Here is a 22170-nt window from a genome sequence, read left to right as displayed (position 1 = left end):
ATACAAGCAAGCCTTATGCCCACAGTAAGCCTTATGCCCACAGCAGCCATCGACGCTCGTGGAGGCCCATGCCCTGTCCCAGGGTTGGGAGCCATGTCATACCACCCCCACCAAGGCTATGCCAGACCCTGCAGTTACATACTTCTAACACATGATGGCACAGAAATAATATTCCTATCCCAAAAGAGAAGACCCAGGGAAAATCAAGGAATGATCAGAACAAAGAAAGACCCAAACAATAAACTCTCATTCTATGGGTCTGTGTCTGGGACTTGGGCTCCTAATGAAATCAGCTGAGCTCCTAAGGGGCAGGGTAGCCCTCCATCCCTCCATATCTGATGCCTGTAGCATAGAATTCTCTCTTGAGTCAGCCCAACTCTGCATCTAGCTTTCCTCAGTGGAAAGTCCACAGTTCTGGCATCTCCAATATTCTGTGATCTCCATAGCAACTTAGGCATCACCGTCACAATTTCACAGCTGACTAGCAGGGACCTGGACTCTGCCACACATCTCCTGGCCACAGCTGCTCTCTGAAATGATGGAGCAAGATTCCATGGCTTCCCTGATCTTGTACCTTTTGTATTCGAGGGGGCACAGACCCCCTCCATGATTAAGGTTAAGATTTTTACTGTAGATAAAAGAAGGGAAATAGCCAAAGGCATTTGGGGAATCCAGAGCAGAGAATGACTTAGACCTAACACAGCCAGCAGACTGGACACAGCCAAGGCTAGGAAAACAAGAAACAATAGTGAAGAGAGCAAGAGAGAACAGGGCATAGCAAGAGAGAATAAGGGGAGAGCAAGCGAGCGAGCAATCGAGAGAATATAGTAAGAATAGCCTGGCTATAAGCATGAGTAGCTGAGCGTAGAGAAACCTATGAGTTGGAGGGAGTTTAGGGGACGGGAGGGGGCATGAGAAGGGCTGGGAAGCTACACTACACAATGCTACATCATAGCTAGTGTAGACTTTGAAACATGTTAACCTGTACTTGTAAGACTGAGGGAGCCTGGAGCCAGCATGGACTGTGATGTGATCAGCACCACAGGTAGCCAGCCATGTGTCCAAAGTAAGGGCAATGGCTCCTAGTGGCCGGTGGGAACTGGTCCCACAAGTTCCTGAGGAATTCTGGCTTTTATCTAAATGCCAGAAACTCTATAGTCCAGCCTGAGGTCATTGCTGGATATACACGCTGCCTTTTGTAGTTTGGGGAACTGCCCTGGGGACACCTTCCATATTGTCCCACGCAGTACCGAGAAGGTTGCTCTTCAGTGGTTCTGACCTCTAGCGATTATAGCTGCTTTCTCTGCACCAGCCTGAGAAATCTCCTGCCTTGAGTTTCTCTGTCAAACAAATTGGTCCATTTTTAAATTCAATTTTATTCAAGTTCCCGGGAAACAGGTAAACTGACACCAGATTCTGGGCCAAATATAACTGGATCCTTAGCCCAGCTCCTGTTAGTCTTTGACCCTCAGAAACCTCATGAGCCAGGCCTCAATGGCCAGGATTTCTGTTGTCATTCTAGTCTTCCAAGATCCCACAAGAATCACCCAGAAGCTCTGCTTCCTCCATGTGAGGTCTTTATTAGCCTGAACTTTCAGATGGTTCCACATTCGCTCCACAAACAATTCCAGAGGCTTAAGAACCACACAGGCTCAGGCTGGCTCATCACGGCATGAGCTCACCTCTCTGGATCAATTTTCTGTCTTAGTTTCTATTTTCATTGCGGTGATAAGATGCACACAAGTGCACATTCCACACACCTCTCTCACACAACAACAACAACAATAATAATAACAATTAATAATAACAAATAATAATGATAATAATAATAACAATGATTATAATACATACTAATACTTATTTGAAGTACCCTGGCAAAGGAAAATCAATGAAGAAAGGATTTAATTCAGACCACAGTTCAATATACAATTCACAATAGTTAGTAGTAATAAATTAGTGCTTGTTCAAAGTACCATGACAAAGGAAAATCAACAAAGAAAGGATTTACTTGAGCTCACAGTTCAGGGACTGGTCTGACAGAGCAGAAGCCAGAAGCAGGTAGGCACACCCCAGCCACATCTTGAAGCTGATGAGGGATGCAGCTGATGAGGGATGCAGCTGATGAGGGATGCTGATTCAGCTCGTTTTCTCCCTTACTCAATCCAGGACCCAAGCTGACTTTTAGGCTGGGCCTCCACACCTCAGTCTAATGACAGGCTAAATAATCCCTTGCAGTGCACCTGGAGGCATGTCTCCCAGGTGATTCTAGAGCAGTGGTTGTCAACCTTCCTAATGACTCGACCCTTTAATGCAGTTGTGGTGACCCCCAACCATAAAAGTCATTTTTGTTGCTACTTCAAAACTGTAATTTTGCTAATATTATGAATCATAACTGTTTGGTTTCAGACCCGGGACAAGAAACTGAGGTGCATATTTTAACATTAAAGCAGACCTGGCCTCCAGGTTCTCCCAGAATCCCTTGGTCCCTACCTAGCACACTCTGCCCCCATACCCTGAATTTGTAGCCCAGGGGCTGGGCTGCCCTTCTCCCAGAGGCTCTTCAAAATATAAGCCAGAAATCATTTTGGTCTCCTTCTCCCCTCAAACTCTCACTTCTCTTCTTTTTCTCCTCCTCCCTCTCCCTCTTTCTCTCTCTCTCTCTTTCTCTCCCTCTTTCCATTTTTCTCTTTCTCTCCCTTTCTCCCTCTCTCCTCCCTCTCTGTCTCTCTCTGTCTCTGTCTCTGTCTCTCCCCCTTCCCATGGTGACCCTGGCTTCCTTCCTTGGGGCCAGTGAACTCACCCACCCGAGAGCAGCTTCCTAATAAACCTGCATTTAATATATTCTAATCTGGCTTGAATTGGTTCATTTTTACCGGCAAAGAAATAGTTTAGCAGTAATGTAAATATTTGTGTTTTCAGACAGTCTTAGGTGACCCAGTGAAAGGGCTGTTAGTCCCCCCTGGAAGGGGTCATGACCCACAGGTGGTGAACTGCTGTTCTAGAGGGTGTCAAGATGACAACACCAACCTTCCCAGTCGCAATGTGGCAGCTGGTGCAGTGGCACCTGTTATGGTGCCAACTACTTGACAATGCAGAGGCAAAATTCAGAGCCAGCCTGGACAACATAGGCCTTGTCTCTAAAATAAATAAATAGCCCAACTCAGGGTCTTCCCCAAGGAAGGAGCCAATAGCCGTACCTCTATTCATCCTGCCTCAAATCCCCAAACCTCAAATGTCAAGTATTTCAGCACTGTGTCCACTTCCTGGTGACGTCAGCAGATGACCTAGTAGGCGCGGGTTGCACGGCCAGAGCCAAGCAGGAGAACACCTGCCCCTGCTCCCCGCTGGACTGGAGATTTAGCATCCAGTGCCTCCTCCTCCCGCAGTGTCTCCCTAGTTCCCTCCTGGTTACCTGCCATGCTGTCCTCTGTGCCACGTGTAATGTAAACGTGACTGACTTAGCCCAGCCTGCTCTCGAGCTCCTCAGTCTGTGGCTTTAGGATGCACCCGCCTGCTCTCCGGAGCTTCTCCGTTCAGTGGCTTTAGGATGCTTTCGCCTCTCCTGAGGTTTCGGTCCTTAGGGGATAAGGAGCTGCCCTTTAGTTTCTTTTCCAAGTCCCTGGCCCGGATGTAGATCACGGATGGAGCAGTTGCTGAGCATGTGTAAAACCCTGGGCTCTACCCCGATCCCACATCCTCTCAGATGCAGTAGTAATTTTTAGTGACGCCTGTATGTTCTCTTGAGGAGGACTTACGGAATTGCAAATCTGGGGGGTACAACAGATTCAAATCCCCATCCCTGTCTGCAGTGCTCCCAGCTGAGTTACCGTGGGCATGTCACGTGACTTCTCCAGGCCTTCCTTTCTCTCTCTGTGGAACACCTAGTGACGGTGGCGCTCTTCACAGGGTGTCCCCAAGGGGCCTGACATATCCAGGACTCCATGAAGTAGCGGCTTGCTACGGTCTCTATGTATGTTGCTGCCCCTCTCTACACCAGGAACTCCAGCTTGCTCCCTTGCCGGGGATCCCAGCCTAGGAATTAAAATTAGAAACCATGTTTAGTTTTATTTCATCCTTCAACTGTATGATCTCAGTAAAAAGGTATTAAGTAGAATCGATTGAAAATATCTAGCGAGGCTTTAAAAGACTATGAGCTGAGAGGATTTCTTTCCTTTAAATTTTACTTTATGTGTATGAATGAGTGTTTTGCCTGCATGTATGTCAAGTGCATGTGAAAGCCAGAAGAGGGTACCAGGTCCCCTGGAACTAGAGCTGCCATGTAGGTATCAGGAATGGAACTTGGATCCTATAGAAGGACAGCCATGGTCTTAACCAATGAGCCATCTCGCCAGCCCTGGGGGGCTTGCTTGTTTGTTTGTTTGTCCTGCTTTGTTTCCACAGCACTTTAAATGTAGCTGAAGTAAACATAGAAAAGGAATTCATGACAAATAGCATCGGGTCAGTGCAGCCTGGCTACCTTCTGAGGGAGTGAGCTCCCCATCCTTAAGAGCATGATTGGGGGCCAGTGAAGAGAGAGAGAATTCTGCAGGCACCACTAGCTCCAACAAGTCACAACAGGTTCCTAAGGAAGGCAGCCAGATCCACTCCTAGCCCAACTCTACCTGCCTCGACCCCTTCAGTCACCTGTCCTCCCGTAGATGCCCTACTTGGTGAGGGAATCCACAGGCCAGAGTCCCAGCCTGTCTGGATCTGCCAACATCAGGCCTGTACCTCACAAATGCTAGAATTACTCATGGATAGCCACCTGTCTCTGCCTTCTGAGTGCTGGGATTAAAGGCGTGGGCCTCCATACTTGCTCATTTTTATTAAAACAAGTGTGTTCCTGTTTCAGGGCTGGGCGTGGTGGCACATACCTTTGCCTCAGCATTTGGGAGGCAGAAGCAGGCAGATCTCTCTGAGTTTGAGGCCCATCTAGACTCTAAAGCAGGTTCCAGGACAGCCAGGGCTGGTACACAGAGAAACTCTGTCTGGAAAAAGAAAACAGAAAAGGAGAGCAGATGGGGAGATAGGGAAAGAGAGGGGAAGAGAGGGGGGAAAGAAGGAGGGAGGGAGGGAGGGAGAGAGAGAGAGAGAGAGAGAGAGAGAGAGAGAGAGAGAGAGAGAGAGAGATCTTTTTACCTGGGCACCTTGCCATTGTCCCAAGTTGAGTTGGGTGGATCACTTGAACCCAGGGGCTAGCTTGGGCAACACAGTGAGCACTTATCTGAAAAAGAAAAACAAAGAAGAAAAATAACACTGAAGAAAAACAAAGCTCTCTGTAAAACACTAGAAGTTAAAAAAAAAATAAGTACAGGAGCCTCTCCTTCTAGAGCCCTGTCTAAGCAGGGGGAAAGCAGCCATTTCAGAAATGCCAAGCACAGCTCAAGTGGGTGTTGCATGTGCGCTTCACAGATGTGAGCAGAGATGTTCACAGAGGGAACCACTATTACAGGGCGTTCAGCCTGCACGCAGGACCTGCAGGTGTTTCCAGTTTCCCAAACTGAATGGGACTTCCACCTCTAGGCTCAACGGAGCCTGAAAGTCTAAACTAATTAACATAAACAGGAAGCACCTGCTATCCTGGCCCTGTTAGAACCCACCTGCCAGCCAGGCCTCCTCCCAAGTGGCATGCTGGGGCCCCACTCTCATAACTCAGCCTTTGGTCCTGTTTCCCACTCTATACCCACAGGTATTCCTCGCCACAGAGAGGCTCTGGGGAGCTTCAGCACAGGCTGCTGGCTGGCCTGCTGGCATCAGTAAGGAGCTGTGCCCACTCCTCAGCTAGGTGCCCTTGGCCTGCCCTTCTTTGCCATGCCCCTCAGGCTTACTAACTAATGGCCCACTTACCCCGAAGGGGCCCCCTTCCTCAAGCCTTTGCACCCCTTGTTGGGTGCCCTTTCTACCCCTCTGCAACAGCATCTCTATCCCTGGGGCCACTCAATGAGCCTTGCTCAGGCCCCTCATGCTAGAACTCAGTGCTCACATCCCTACCATGAACATAGACGCTAGATGCCTGATGGTTCAGGAAGTGCTAGGGATGGGACCCAAGGCCTTGTTCATGTTGAACATCTGCCCTACCACTAACACAGCATAGAACCCTACTTCCTGAAACAGGCCCCAGATACCTTCAGAATGCCCCCTTGTCTTGCATATCATACCAACCTATCCCTATACTGGGCATGAACCCAGAGACTTGCACGTGCTAGGTAAGTGTCCTACCACTGAGCCTCAGTGCCAGTCCCACTTTAATGCTTTTAATTTAATTAGCATGCAAACTAACAGATTTCCTCATGATAGATTCTTTGCACACGTGTGTGGTGCATGCACACACACATGTTTGCGTGTGTATGGTGCATGTGTGCTCACCAGATGTCAACAGTGTCTTTGTCTCAATTGATCGCACCTTATGTTTTTGAAGCAGGTTCTCTCCCTGGAGGTGGAAGTCTCTGATTGGCTACACTGCCTGGTTAATACACTAGGGATTAGAGTCGCCTGTGGTGGGTGCCTCCCTTACCTTGCTGTCCCCCTCACCTTGCGCCAAGTCACCTTGCGCCAAGTGCTGATCATGGCTTCTTACCTAAGTGCCAGGGATTCCAACTTAGCCTGCATGCTGACGTGGTTGGGGCATCTCCCAAGTCTTCTGTTGTTCTTTTTTAATATTATTTTTGTTTTATGTATATGGTTGTCTAACCTACATGTATGTCTGTGTATCATGCTCATGCAGTGTCTGCAGAGACCAGCAGAAGGCATCAGATTCCCGGGAACTGGAGTCACAGACAGTTGTTAACCGTCATGTGGGTGCTGGGAATCAAACCTAGGTCCTCTGGAAGAGCAGCCAGTGCTCTTACCCGCTGAGCCATCTCTCCACCCTCAGCCCCTTGGCATTCTCACACACACTTTGTATTAGGGGCTCCCGCCGCTTCCTCTCCCCACCTCCCAGCGTCTACCATTCCACCCCCCAGAAGTCCCCCTTTACAGTGCATGTCTTGTATGACTCTCCCCTACCTTAAAGCCTCCCCATACCCATCATGCCATCTGTTTACACTTACTTCTACAGAAACACACACACACACACACATTAGAAGAAAATGTGAGTGCTTCACGAGTTCCATGTGTTCACATGTCATCCTTGCACAAGGGCGGTGCTAATCTTCTCTGTCTCTGTCCCCATGTTCACCACAGGTGCTGTTCATCTGAGCACTCAATGTTTTATGAGCTAATTTCCCCTCTTTCCCTCAAACATGTCTCTAACCCTCCTCTACCAGGAAGCCCTCCTTAGTGTTACATCCTCCAGCAATGCTGGCACAAAGGGCATGGGGCCCACTCACTGCCACAAAGACCATCCAAATCTACACAAGTTAAGCATCACAGAGCTTAGGGGAGGGCCCGTGAAGCCAGGTTATCTAGAAATTCTGTATCTATTGTGGTCTGCCTCTGGTCCTCAGAGTGTCAGCACCTGTTGGGTCCCTCTTGGACTGAAGAGGGCATGCTCTCTACTTGGCTGTGAGCTTCCTTGGGTAACCCTTCCCCTGAGGCCTTTGTTAGGATAGTAATACTATTTGAGGACCAAGTATCTTCTTTGTAAGTACTGAGGTGTTTTCATGTACGGTAGCCCAGATTTGCATTCCAAGGGCAGAGAAGGCAGGTATAATGTCTCCTTTCGGTGAATGTGGAAAGGAACCTGAAGTATGAGCTTCCTGCACGTGGTGAATTAAGCAAGACTCCCAGGAACATCCACCAATAGAGACCTGTTCTCCTCACTCATATACTTGTAACTGTTTTGTCTGCCAGCTTAGGTTTTAATCCCATCCAGTGTTGCGGCTGTGAGCAGTGGCCCCGGGGCTGGCAGGGGAGCCAGAATAAGCAGATTTGACTTCTAATCTGACTCACACATCTGTTCAGAGTGCTGTCAAGTTGGGGAAGTGTAGCTATGTGTCCAGCCTGTGCCTCTCCTGCTTGCTGCCACAACTGCCTCTAGCCCCCGAGTGTACCCCTCCCTTCTCTGGGACCCAAAGTTGGCCACATGGTGAGGGGTATCCCAGGAGGATGGCAGCCTATCGACAGACAGGTGTTCTCTCTCCTCCACATTGTTCTGACCCAAGTCTATTGTGTGTGCCAAGAGCAGGCTGTCACCAAGTCTCCTGGCAAGGTTCGCAGTAGAGTTGGGAACCATTTCTGGAGAGGCATGGCCCTTAATGAATATTGAGGCTTTCAAAAGCTCTGCCATTCTTTCAGGTTGGCTGAGCTTCAAGAGTCCAGAAGGACAGTAATGGGGACTCTGGAATTCCTGGAGGCCAGCTTCCAAGTTGAAGGTTCCAAGGACCTTGATAGACCAAGGATTTCCCCAAAGGGGTCTCCCAGGCTGGGCCTGAAGCCCACGAGGGGTTTGGGAATGGGAAGTGGAGGAGATCTGGCAGGGAGTTGGTGGATAGATAGTGTACAGCTGGGGACACTGGGAGAGCCAGAATTGCATTGTGTTTTATTCACAGTTCCTGACCCCTAACCCGAGGATGGGAAAGGACCTGTCACCTTCAAAAACTCCACCGAACCCATCCCAGAGGAAATGGAAATTCAGAATTGTTTTGGAGCAGCTCGGTATTTGCCAGTGGGTGAGTAATGCACACTGCTGCTAACTGGCTCATGCTCTCCTCCACCCCCCCCCACCCCCACAAGCAGAGAAAGAAGAATTTATGTCTGTACATCTCTTTCTCATGCTAAGCTGAGGTATGCACTCCAGACAAACAAGGGTGTGTGTGTGTCTGTGTGTGTGTCTGTGTCTGTGTCTGTCTGTATATCTGTGTGATTAGTCCCACTGTAAGGATTAGCTCACAGCAAGACCAAAAATTGGGAAGTACCCATTTCTTATAAAAAGAGAGAGAGAGAGACAGAGAGAGAGAGACAGAGAGAGACAGAGAGAGAGAGAGAGAGACAGAGAGAGAGAGAGTCCCATGGAGGCTAAGAATCAATCCAAACCCCACAACTACTTTATGGCAGAGCAGAGATTTGAACCCAAGTCTGCGATCGACACTCCAAAGGGTATGTCCTAAGCAAAGTTATTCAAAGTTCCAGTTTGAAGACACAATTTGATGTCAGCAGAGTATGCAAGGCTTCTGGGCTCTGTTCCCTTGCCCTGGGTCAGGGAGAGATCTCTGTTCTCAAGGATGCTGCTGCTGAAGTGATCGCATCACAAGGTAAGAAACTGCTTGGGGGCTCTGTTTCCAGACTTCAGCCGGAAAGCCCGTCCTGGTCAGAGAACATGAGAACCCCAGACTGCTGCTAGGTTTCAGGCAGGACCTTTGCCCAGAGAGGGTGACCCAGGAGAAACATTTGGTCTCGTGCCAGTTTTTTTGTTTTTTTTTTGTCAATTTGACACAAATCTAGACACATCTAGGAACAGGAAATCTCAATTGAAGAACTTCCCCCTCCCCCGTGACAGATTGACCTGCAGAAAGCCATGGGGCTTTTTTTTTTTTTTGGTTGATGATTGACATGGAAGGGCCCAGCCCACTGTGGTGGTACCATGTCTGGGTAACTTGTCCTAGGATATATAAGAAAGCAAACTGAGTAAGCCAATCAATACATTTTCTTGTGGTTTCTGCTTTGGTTCCTGCCCTGATTTCCCTCAGTGCTGGGGTGTGACTTAAGTTGTCAGCTGAAATAAACCCTTTTCTTCCCGTGTTGCTTTTGGTCACAGTGTTTCATCACAGCAGTACAAACCTTAAGACATTCTCAGGACACACATAGGACTGATCATTTCAGCCCCCACCCCCAAGAGAGATGCCTGCACAACAAAATCAAGACTAAAGGGGTGTTCACTCATGGGGAGACTTCTGTTGTGCCGACTGGCTCTCCGCCGTGAGGGAGAACTTGGGGCAGAGCCTCTGCAAAGCCCAGGAACAGATTCTTCAGAACCAAGTGTGCAAGACATTCCTGCCTCACAGTGTCTGAGGGTATGCTACAAATTTACAGCCCTGGGTCTCACCTTGGGCTCCCAGTGACAGAACCACAGGGAGGGGGTCTGTAACTCTTTTTTTAAAAAAAAGATTTCTCTCCTGGTAATTCCAAAATAAATGGAAGCTTGAGAAGAAGAAGAACCAGGAATGGAGTAGCTTTGGGATGTTATTGAGGATTAAGCATCTCCATAGACCTCAGACGTTCACAGTCCCAGGGAACTCTGTAACTACAGAGTCATCGAAAGCCAATGTGAGAATTCTGTATCCGAGTTCTGTTTGGACACTCTGCAATCCTGGATGACTGAGCCTTACTGGGCCCCAGTCCTTCCCACCTTTAATGGGATAAGCTTGCCACCCATACGCATCATTGTGGAATTCTGCAAAGTGGGCAGGCAGTAGTCTCTGAATGAACTAGAAGAGCCTTCTCATGTTTTGGGAAATACCATCAGAGGGCTTCCAGTAGGCTCAATGATGGGGAGTTGAGAGCCAGGTGTTTCGTGAGTGGTCAGGTCTCAGAGTCACGACCTGGGATACAGATAGGATGACACTGAGCAGAGACAAGGTCAGATGTTAGGTTGTTTTCAGAACTCCGAAGTAGACAGCATAACACTAGCAGGACAGCTTCATGGGTTAAGGACATAGAATTCATATCCTTACTGGACAACTAGCTAACTGAGCCACTCTGGTCCTCAGTATCCTATGTGCAAAATGGAATAAACGTACTCACTTCCCAACACAGAAAAGGCTTGGCACACATTAAGGGATCAGTAAATGTTAGTCACGATTGCCTATTGATGGAAGATTTTGAGTGTAGGGGGAATCTAAATTAGTCCAGAGTCTCTGCTTGTGTCCTTGCCACATCCAAGGTTAGTCCTTACCACACAGGCTGCAAGTGACGGTGATAAAGAAAGCCAGGGATCAGAGTTCCCAGGTTGGGCTTTCTCCTCTTGCTAAACCTCTCTGTGAATACGGACCAGGAGGAGGCAGCACTGGCTGGGTAGGAGGGCATGTCCACCAGTGTCTCTTAAGCCAGGCCTCTGCCTCCTTAGGCTCAGCTTCCAGGGCTGAGTGGTGGGGTATGGGAAGGAGACAGACATGCAGATTGTGGATCCCTGGATCTTTGCATCTGAGGATCTAAGGAAGAAATGGAATTCTCTGCCTGCTCTGTCCTGTATAAATCTAAGAGGCAGTCACAGTCACCCTCCTCCATGGAAGTGCTCCGCTTGAGTGGGACTCCACTTAGGCCTCCTTCCTGCTGCTCTGCAGGGTCTGGGAAGGTTCCTGGGAAGGTACAGAAGATTCTGGGTCAAGCATTATGACTTAGTCTTAAGGAACACTACAAGAGGCCATATACCCCTGCTCCCCAGCGGGCCTGCCATTTTTGGAGAGCCTCTCCCCTCAGCTTTGGCCATGGAGAGAAGAGCGGCATTGACTCTGGAGCCTGAAAGGATCTGACATCCATCTCTGGAAGAAAGAGGGTGGGAAGGAGGGATGGGTGGAAGAAGGAGAGAAGGGAGGAGAGGGAAAGGGAGAAGAAAGAAAAGAGAGATGCCTTCCAGGTAGCAAGGCATCATAGTGAGTGCCTGAAATCCTAGCATTTGGGAAGTGGAACTTGAGGATCAGGAGTTCAAGGCCTGCCTAGGCTACTAGAAACTCTGGAGAGAAGGAGGAGGAGAGGAAGGGAAGAGAAAAAGGCTGTCTTTTTAAAATCAGTATTTACAGGAAGAATTGGGATAACCCAGGGGTAGATGACTTTCCAACAAAAGGCTTCCCACACAAAAGGTCTTAGATTCACACCACCACCACCAATAAGAAAATGTCACCAGGTAGAGAGCCCTAGCAATTGGTGAATACAGACTGTAATCACACTAGGCAGAACACCAAGACTGCGCCCTAGACACCAACAGAAAGGAGACACGGAAGTGTGTGAGGACTTCCGGCCAGCTCCACCACTCGCCTGTCTGCTGGTCTGCCAGAAGGTAGAGGCAGCAGTGGGTTCTGGAGTCACGCCCGCTGTGGGAATGCTTATCCACATTGTGAGCCAGGGCCTGGCTTGCACAGATGACTCACACTAGCAGAGGAATCCAGGCCAGCAGGAAACAGGTGGCTACCCTGACACAAAGGAGATACTGATTCTGTTGGACGGTGGTACCATTGGAGCCAGACCCTAGGGCTGAGTGCACTTCTGCAGAACCAGGACAAGCACCAAGGTCTCTGCCCAGAAATTGCAAGACCTCCCTAGTGGAGATAAAAGGGAGGACTGGAAAGCAAGCAGGGGTTTCTACTGCACGTGGTCGAGGCCCTGTGTAGCAGTGCAGGCTGAGGGGCGTGACCATTACCTGACTGTTAGAAGCAATACATGTACATCTTTTTAAAAATGGAGCAAAACACAAGCTTGGGTTGCAGCTCAGTTGGTAGAGTTACTGGATAGTGAGAGTAAAGACCTGGGTTTGGAGAATGTGAGATGCCTCAGCAGGTAAGAGCACTGACTGCTCTTCCAAAGGGCCCAAGTTCAAATCCCAGCAACCACATGGTGACATCACAACCACCAGTAATGAGATCTGACTCCCTCCTCTGTGTGTGTCTAAAGATAGCTACAGTGTATCTATTTATAATAATAAATAAATTTTTGGGCCAGAGTGAATGGGGTTGACCAGAGGGAGCAGAGGTCCTAAAATTCAATTCCCAACAACCACATGAAGGCTCACAACCACCTATACAGCTACAGTGTACTCACATACATAAAATAAATAAATAAATCTTAAAAAATAAAAAAGACCTGGGTTTGACCCCCGGATCACATGAGATGTGACCGTGGGCTGTGCACAGATTATACAAGTATGTATCTCTACAGATACCACACACACACACACATATATAACACATGCATGGAATCAGAACAATATGTCCTATATAGGCAGTATGTATTTTTACTTGTTGTGTGTTGCAGTGCTGGTGATGAACCCAGGACCTCCCACACGAGAGGCCAGTGTTCTATTACTGAGCTGAAACCCCTGACCCTATAGGCATATTAGTGTAACAAAATCCATATTTTATTTATATTCAAGAGTATGCTATACCACTTGAGCATCCCTAAACTGGTACCACATATGGATGCGTCATAGACACAGATAGGCCTACTTTCAGCCACACAATGCAGGTTACCCAGAGGCCCTCCAGCCATATGGTTGGCTCACAGTGGGAGACACTATAATATGCAAGTATGTGATGGACAGATGGGAGAGAAAGAGAAGTAGAAAGTTTGAACACTATGAAGAGAGGTGGAACTGCAGATGCAAGGGTAGAGTCTGTTAGTTATGAGTAGCCAGCCCCACCACCTGAGGCCATGGTGAAATCCCAGCTGGTGCTGCCATTAAGTGCCATGTTTGGGTCCTTGGTCATGCCACAGCAGGTGTTGGTGTTGATGTCTGTGGCTCACATTATCGCTAGAGACCAAGAGGACACCCCTAGTCTGGTCAGCTGCCTGAGACCGCATAGATGTCCAAGTGCTGTGCAGAACTGGGGCTATCCCACACTGCCTGAGGTCCTCTGGAGAACTGGCCCCAACTCTCACCAGCTGCAGCACTCAGGAGAGTGGGCCCTGTACCTTGCCTGGGCAGCACAGCAGAGCAGGCCCTGGTGTTGAGGGTGCAGGTGAGCTACTCCAACCAAGGGCTAGAGCATAGGATTGCTGGCCCTGCCACTCCTCTGCTGTGACACAGGCAACAACAGGATAGCCAGGAGGAGTTCCAGTGAGGACCCAGTATTGATGGTGTGGCGGAAGCCAGAGGCCTCGAACCAGACCAATGACTCATTGCAGTGAACATTTGCAAGTAAAGATGTATAGACATGGGGCTGGTGAGATGGCTCAGCCATTAAGAGCACTAACTGCTCCTCCAAAGGTCCTGAGTTCAAATCCTAGCAACCACATGGTGACTCACAACCATATGTAATGAGATCTGACTCCCTCTTCTGGAGTGTCTGAGGACAGCTACAGTGTACTTACAGATAAATAAATAAATCTAAAAAAAAAATGTGGCTAAAAGGGTATACTGTGTAATACACTATAGCTTCCATGATGAAATGTTTTCTATTATTTTCTTGTTCATTTTTTATTTTCTTTTGAGTGGGGAGGTTGCTAAGGTAGAAGTCAGATAGGAGGGCACAGGGAGAGGAATGGGACTGGGGTACATGGTGTGAAACTCACAAAGAATCAATACAAGGTTAAAAAAAAACATAAGCAAGCTGTGATCTCATTTGCAAGACATCTCCTTAGATATGTATGTTGATATTCACATATATCTTAATTTGAAACTCTTCGGTTCCAAGCATTACCTTTAAGGCATATATTCAATCTGTATTAAAATAGTTTCTGAATTCAGAGCATATGTAGTTTAACACATAAATTATTTAAACATAGTATACTTAGCAAAATATTGTGCTTTTAAATAGTAACTCAGGAAGGGCTGGAATGGTGGCTCAGCACTGACTCCTTGAAGTGGAAATTTTTGGTTGCATCACATGATGTTTGGCTGAAGCAGACCCGTGAGAGAACATGTGATGTTTGGAGAGAGTGTAAGTAAGGCCCAACAGGTAGAGACATGGCGCTTACATAGCTAGCTGTGCAATGCTTGTTGGTCTCAGGTCTTTACTGATCTTTACTTCATAGAGAGGCACGGTAGAGACCTTCTCCTGGTGTCCCTGCTGGTTCTGATCGCTTCTGATGCCTCTTGCCAATTCGGTGGAGGCCTGGCTATTTCTGCTGGATCATGCAGCTGCTGCTGCTAAGTGTGCAGTGACATTTTAAAACTGGACTGTTGGTATCTTGATACTAACGAACTGGACTGCTGGTATCCTGACAAGGAAGAGTGAAATCACCCCAAAGAAGTGCTTCTAAAAGATCTACCTCCCCGTTTCCTACTACACATCTTTCTCCCCTACCTTTGGATGGTGTGTTAGAAGAGTGTCTTAGTCAGGGTTTCTATTCCTGCACAAGCATCATGACCAAGAAGCAAGTTGGGGAGGAAAGGGTTTATTCAGCTTACACTTCCGTACTGCTGTTCATCACCAAAGGAAGTCAGGACTGGAACTCAAGCAGGTCAGGAAGCAGGAGCTGATGCAGAGGCCATGGAGGGATGTTCTTTACTGGCTTGCTTCCCCTGGCTTGTTCAGCCTGCTCTCTTATAGAACCAAGACTACCAGCCCAGAGATGGTCCCACCCACAAGGGGACCTTTCCCCCTTGATCACTAATTGAGAAAATGCCCCACAGCTGGATCTCATGGAAGCACTTCCCCAACTGAAGCTCCTTTCTCTGTGATAACTCCAGCTGTGTCAAGTTGACGCAAAACTAACCAGTACAAAGTGGGAGGGGTGAAGCATTTGAAAACCCTTCTTAAAGTAGGTTTTGAAAAATCTAAGCCTACAAATCCTCTTCCAGAGGACCCCAAGTTCAGTTACCAGCAACCTATGGGGTGGCTCACAACTCTCTGTGTGATGGTTTGTATATGTTCTGCCCAAGGAGTAGAGTAGCACTATTAGGAGGTGTGGCCTTGTTGTGAGTAGGTGTGTCACTGTGGGTGTGGGCTTTAAAACCCTCATCCTAGCTGCCTGGAAGCCAGAATTCTGCTAGCAGCCTTCAGATGAAGATGTAGAACTCTCAGCTCCACCTGCTCCTTGCCTACCTGGACGCTGCCATGCTTCTGCCTTAATGATAATGGACTGAACCTCTGAACCTGTAAACCAGCCCCAATTAAATGTTGTCCTTCTAATTGTTGCCTTGGTCATCGTGTCTGTTCACAGCAGAAAACCCTAACTAAGGAACTTTGTAACTCCAGTTCTAGGGGATCTGGTGACCTATTCAGGCCTCCTCAGGCACTGCATGTGTGTGGTACACAGACATATCTGCAAGCAAAACACACATAGACACATTAAAAAACAACAACTTGGTCCCAGGGTTCTCATTAGAAAGGGCCAGAAAAATGCCTTCAGCATGCTATGAGAGCAGCTGTTTTAAACCAAAGGTATTCAGATGTTCAAATTACCATACGGGCTGGGTCTGGTGACACATACCTATAATCAGCACTCTGGAGGCTGTGCCAGCCAGGCAGCAGCAGCGATTTTCAACCTGTGGGCTGCAACCCCTTTGGGGGCTGATTGGCCTTTACACAGGAATTGCACATCAGATATACTGCATACCAGACAGTCACATTATGATTCCTAATAGTAGCAACAGAAATAATTTTATGGTTGGGGGGTCACCACAACATGAGAATTAAAGGTTCGCAGCATTAGGAAGGTGGAGAACCACTGAGCCAGGGCCATGTGGTGGGTGTGACTGTCAAGAATGAAAGTTAAATTTAAAGATTGCCATTTAGGTGTGAGGGAAGAGCAACATCGCTTTGAGACAAAATGGACTCAGAAAACCTGCAGACGGCTCAGCCTAAAGATGGCTTGGCAACATGAGATCACGGACAAGATGGACAGAGAAAAAGAGAGAAGGGAGGGGAGGAAGGGGAACTGGGCCTGAGCATCCGAGAGTGGGGATGTCTCAGCCAAAGTCCAGGGCAGGAAAGCATTCAGCCTGAAGGAAGCAGAAGGGTGGGGCACTCACTGAGTGATGGGTCAGGAGAGAGGAGCCCAGCTCAGCCCTTAGGCTTGAGTAGCTTGTCTGTGTGGGTGGGACATCTCAGAAGTACTTAGGGCTTCATTCTTGAAAGGATTAATCCAATCACTGAATTAATGGATTAAGGATTGTCTTAGTCACTCGTCTATTGCTGTGAAGAGACACCATGACCAAGGCAACTCTGAAGGAAAGCATTCAGTTGGAGGCTTGCTTACAGTTTCAGAAGTTTGGCCCATTATCATCATGGTAGGGAGCAAAGCAGCATGTAGGCAGGTGCTGGAGCAGTAGCTGCGACTTATGTCCTGAACAGAGAGCAAGACAGAGGTTTTGAAATCTCAAAGCCCACCTCCCAGTGACACACTTCCTCCAACAAGGCCACACCTCCTAATCCTTCTAATCCTATCAAACAGTTTCACTCCCTGGTGACCAAGCATTCAAATATATGATCCTATGGGGACCCTTCTCATTCAAACCTCCACAGGGACCAATGGGTTAATAGGGAGGGCATCTGATGAGGAAGTCTCCTGTAAGACCTTGTCCAGATGCGTCATGTGTCCTTGTCTTGCCTCACTCTGCACTCTGTTACCTGAGGACTTAGCGGTAGACCACAAACAGGCGCAGCCATGACCTTGAGCCAGACTGGGAGCCAAAGAAAACTCTTCTATTGTGTGTATAGTCTGTTATTACCAATAAAAATTACTCTAAGACACGGAACGAATGGCCGAGGTACACAGTGAAAAGAATAGAAAGGGGCAGGGAAGGATGCCGATTTGGAACCGTGAAACACTGAGGAAACAGAAGAAAGGAAATGGGTGCTAGGCCTACTGGATGACTTTGCGGGAGTCAACATTTACATAAATATTCAAAAGTGTAGCTCATCTGCTGGGTTTAAACATCTAGAACCAACCCATTAGCAAAGCATGGAAGACCCGATTATGGTTAGAAAATTAAAATACAAATGTTACTTAAAAAAAAAATACAGGGCAGGTGGGATGGCTCAGTGGGTACAGAAACTTGTCTGCAAGCCTGACAGCTTAGACAGATCCCAGTGGAGTCTGGGGAACCCAAAAGCAAGAACTGGCTCTTGAAAGTCTCTCTTCTCTGTCTCTCTGTCTCTCTGTCTCTCTGTCTCTCCCTTCCCTACCCACCTCTCACAAATACATGACATATATAAAATTAAAAATGTAAATGTAATTAAAAAATAGGAGTTCGCACCTATAATCCCAGAACCTGAGGGGTGGAGGCAGGTGAATAGCAAGTTCAAAGTTATCCTCAGCTACATAGTGAATTTGAAGCCAGCCTGCACTATAAGGACCACCCTGTCTCAAAAGAACAAAAAAAAAAAAAAAAAGAAAGAAAGAAAGAAAGAAAAAGAAAAGAGAAGAAAAGAAAAGAATCAAGTGTGTTGCTTGAATCGACAAAGATAATTAACACATTTATTTTAATTTTGTTTATAACTAAATAAAGCAGTTATCTAGTCATATCGGGAGTGGGGGCTGCTGTTTGGATGATGCGTGCGAGCTCACCCTTCAGTTTCCACAGTCACAAGTCAATGCAGAATGTTTAAATTCGAGAAGCCAAGGAACAACAGCAGCAGGGGTGTGTTTTAGAGACCTGCAAGTTGCCCCTGGGCAGTGGTTCTCAAACTCCCTAATGCTGAAACCGTTTAATGCAGTTCTTCATGCTGTGCTGACCCCAACCATATTATTGTTGCTGCTGCTACTTCATAACTGTGATATTTGCTACTGTTTGAATTATGACGCAAAGATCTATGTTTTCTGATGGTCTTAGGAGACCACGGTGAAAGGGTCATTTGATCCCAAAGGGGTCGAGACCCAGAGGTTGAGAACCACCACCCTAGAGCAAGTCCCAGGAGCTGAGAGCAGTTGGGTAACAGGAATGGATGGTGGGCAGAACGGGCAGGACTTGTTGTGTGAGCTCTTCTGTTCTGATGTATTTTTAACCAAGTGCATACATGACGTTGATATTGAAATGAAGGAACACTATGAGACAGAGGAGAAGGCGGAGGTGAGAGCTTGGGGCTGTAGCTGAGCCCGGGGACCAGATTCGGACGCATCACACACCAGACACAGAAAGACCAGGTCAGTCGGAAAAGCAGCTCAAGAGGCCATTAGCCAAGCAAATGCTCTGATGAGGACAATGGCCAAGCAAATGCTGTGATTTTTTTTTTAAAGGAGACAGAAGATATTTCTGGAAACTATAGACCAAGTAGCTCAATATAGAATCCTGGCAAAACTCTTGCACAGATTATTAAACAGATGGCTTGGGAGTGTTTTGGGTTTATTTTTATTTATACTCTGCCTCATTCCAAAAAGAGGGTTTTGCAGTACTTTATAGAGATATGTACAGTACAACAAGACAGAAAAATTAGCAAGGACAGGGGCTCAAAAAAGCTAAACACATGCCTGTGATTATAGCACTGGGGAGGTGAGGCAGGAGGATAGTCATGAGTTCAAATGTGGTCTAGGCTACACAGTGAGAACCTGTATCAAAGAAGGAAAATGGGGGAAGGAAGGAAAGAAGGAAGGAAGGGAGGGAGGGAAGAAGGAAGGGAGGAAGGGAGAGAAAGAGAGAGAGAGAGAGAAGAAGGGAGGGAGGAAGGGCCAAGTGTGGTGCTGTGTGCCTATAGCCAACAGATCATGAGTTCAAAATCATCCTTGGCTAGTGAGTTAGAGGCCAACCTGGGCTACATGAGGCCCTATTTCCAAAAGTTAAAAAAAAAATAAGCTGAGCAAGATAAACTGATCCTATTTATGTGAAATTCTCAGAACAGGGAGTGGGAAATGGCTCAGTCAATAAAATGATTTCATCTCAAGCATGAGGCCCTGAGTTCGAATCCCCAGTACCCATGTAGAAAGCCAGATGCTGTAATGCATACCTATAATGTCAGCACTGGGGAGGCAGAGACAAGAGGACTCCAGGGACTTATTTGTCAGCCAAGCCTAGACAAAGCAGGAAGCTATAGTGAGAGGATCTGTCTCAAAAAGTAATGTGGAGAGTTACTGAGCTGAAGAATATGCTGAACATCCTCTGGCTTACACACACACACACACACACACACACACACACACACGCACACTCCAAACGATGCAAATCCATAGAGACAGAAAATAAGGCCAGGCGGTGGTAATAGATCACACAATCTTGCAAATATAATAAAACTCATACTAGATACTTTAAAAGGTGAAGATTGTGGCATGTGAATTATGAATTCAAAACAAACAAACAAACCTACCACTACAATGGAGGGTGGAGAAGGACAGAAAATAAAGAGGACTAAATTGATAGACAACACATAAATCCTAAACTTCTCTGCTAGTAATAAAGTAACCACGCACAGTTCCTACAAGCTTGGAAAATAGCTTGAGTTAAATAAAACACTAACTGGTTGCTCAGAGAATCACAGACTTCTCTACTCCCAATGCCCAATAGATATCTTTCCATGCACTTTTATAACAACGCATTACAGTAGCATCCTTAGAACTTCAGGTCTCACACAGCTCTGTCCTGGAGACACTCGAGTTAGACATAAATCCCAAGAAGTATAATTCACTGAACACATTTAATAAGGGACTTGCCTCAATGATGTGAGATCCACAAGCAGGTCTCATGACAGGGTCAGAGGCTTAGGTCTATAACCCTAGCAGTGTCTTCTACCAGGGATTCTAGCCTGTGGGTTTCCACCCCTTTGGTGGGTTCTATATCAGATACCCTGCATATCAGACATTTACATTATGATTCATAACAGTAGCAAAATTACAGTTGTGAAGTAGCAATGAAATAATCTATGGTTGGGGTCAGCACAACATGAGGAGCTGTAGTAAAGGGTTGCAGCCTTCGGAAAGCTGAGAGGCACAGGACTTAAGCCCTTGCAAAGGAGCCTCACAAGGTCTCAAAAGTAACATCCAAGGAGTCTCCACTGACCTTCACAGTAGAAAGGAAAAAGGGTGACTTAGGGCCACTTACTCAGTCTTGAACACTCTCAGGGAAAATCCTGGTGTCATACACAGAAGAGGAGCCATAGTGTCTCTGAGAGAGCTCTAAAGGCCATGCCAGCTGTCAAAGGATCTATTCAGAAAGGAAGGAACAACTGACAAGTTCCGGCAGCTTTCTGCCACGGCTGTGACTTAACCTGCAGCCAGGAGAAGCCTTGATCCAGCATTCCCGGCTCCCCACAGGACGTGCTATCACGTTGCCATAAGGCTGCTATGTTGAACATTCAATAACACAGGTCTGTGAACAGAGATTTGGCTTCTTATGGAGGTCTACCCATAGGATATAAATGTCAATGTAAGTGTTCTAGACCCCAAACATTGTTATTTTTAAACTGAAGACCATCTGGCGTCTTCTCAAACCTTATACATTGTTTTTCCTTAAAGCCAGTCAGCATTGTGAAGATCTCTAGGTGTCCCAAGTCAAGGCCAGATGCCAGGTCCTGGGCGCCGTAATAAAGGCTCCAGCACAATGCCTATACAGTTCAATAGCCAGACAGTCACACAAAGAAAGACAGCGTCATCCAGTTTCCTGTCAAACTGGATACGTGCATATCCTCCGCAGTATAGTTTATAATACCTCTCCTTATTCTAGGATTAAATGTCTGGCCTCTTTTAAAGTTGTTATTTTTATATAAATACCAGTGAAGCAATAAAACAAGGAGCCCACAGGCTCTTACAAATACAAGCTAACTCTAAGATAAGAGTAAGCTGCCCCACCCGAGGGCACTAGAGCCCCAGAGACAATCAACTTCCTCTATCCCTGGGCTAACTTCACTAACTGTAAGGTGGCATTAAAAGCCATAACTGAGGTCCCTGAAGGAAATGAGCATTAAACAAGGCACTGAGTCACTGGCTGGCCTACAGCTCATTAAATCCCTTGGCCCATGTCTAATTTCATTGACAAAACAGAGAAGGTCTGTCTGCTCCTTTTAACTTCCACCTGTTACGACTGGCTGAACACCTCAGGCAGGCAGAGGTTAAAACTAAGGAGAAACACAATGTGCATATAACCACAATGAATCCCATGGAAGCTCTGTGCCAAACAGTGCCCAATTGCTCCTTGTTTCTGCTACTTTGAGAGCCATTAGTCCCTGTTCACTAAATTTTGCTTCCTGTTAGTTTGGTTGATGTGTGTGTGCGTGGTGTATGTGTTTGCATGTGTTTGTGTGTGTGTGTGTGTGTGTGTGTGTGTGTAGAGGTAGATAGAGGCCACATGTGCTTTCCTTTTGCCTTTTAAGACAAGGCTAGGGAAACTGAGGCAAGAACTGAAGTAGAGACCATGAAGGAGTGCTGTTTACTGGCTTGCTTCCTTTGGCTTGCTCAGCTTGCCTAGACAGTACAGCCCCACCTGTCTAGGTATGGCACACCCACAGTGCGCTGGGTCGTCATACAGCCATTCATTAGTAATGAAAAAAGTGTCCTCCAGACATGCCCTCAGGCCAATCTGATGGAGGCAATTTCTCACTTTCCAGATGTGTAGGGTTGACAACCAACATTAACCATCATGGGGACTTCTGAGCCCTTAATTCACAGTCTCTGTTAGGAAGATATGTTCCTCACCTCTCCTGTCCACAATGT

At 47.1% G+C, this 22170-nt stretch overlaps 1 non-coding gene across 1 annotated transcript; it reads right to left on the bottom strand.

The window, feature by feature from the left end:
• Positions 1 to 7092: 7092 nt before the first annotated feature.
• Positions 7093 to 7201, bottom strand: LOC115032385 (U6 spliceosomal RNA). The gene has a single exon (XR_015048822.1). It is a non-coding gene; the product is annotated as a U6 spliceosomal RNA (small nuclear RNA).
• Between the last annotated feature and the right edge of the window lie 14969 nt (positions 7202 to 22170).

This window comes from Mus caroli, unplaced genomic scaffold (assembly GCF_978045245.1).
Source record: "Mus caroli unplaced genomic scaffold, Mus_caroli_1 scaffold_1, whole genome shotgun sequence".
Lineage (NCBI taxonomy): Eukaryota > Metazoa > Chordata > Mammalia > Rodentia > Muridae > Mus > Mus caroli.
The sequence above is the reverse complement of the archived record's forward strand: the minus strand, read 5'-3'. Positions and strand labels throughout refer to the sequence as shown.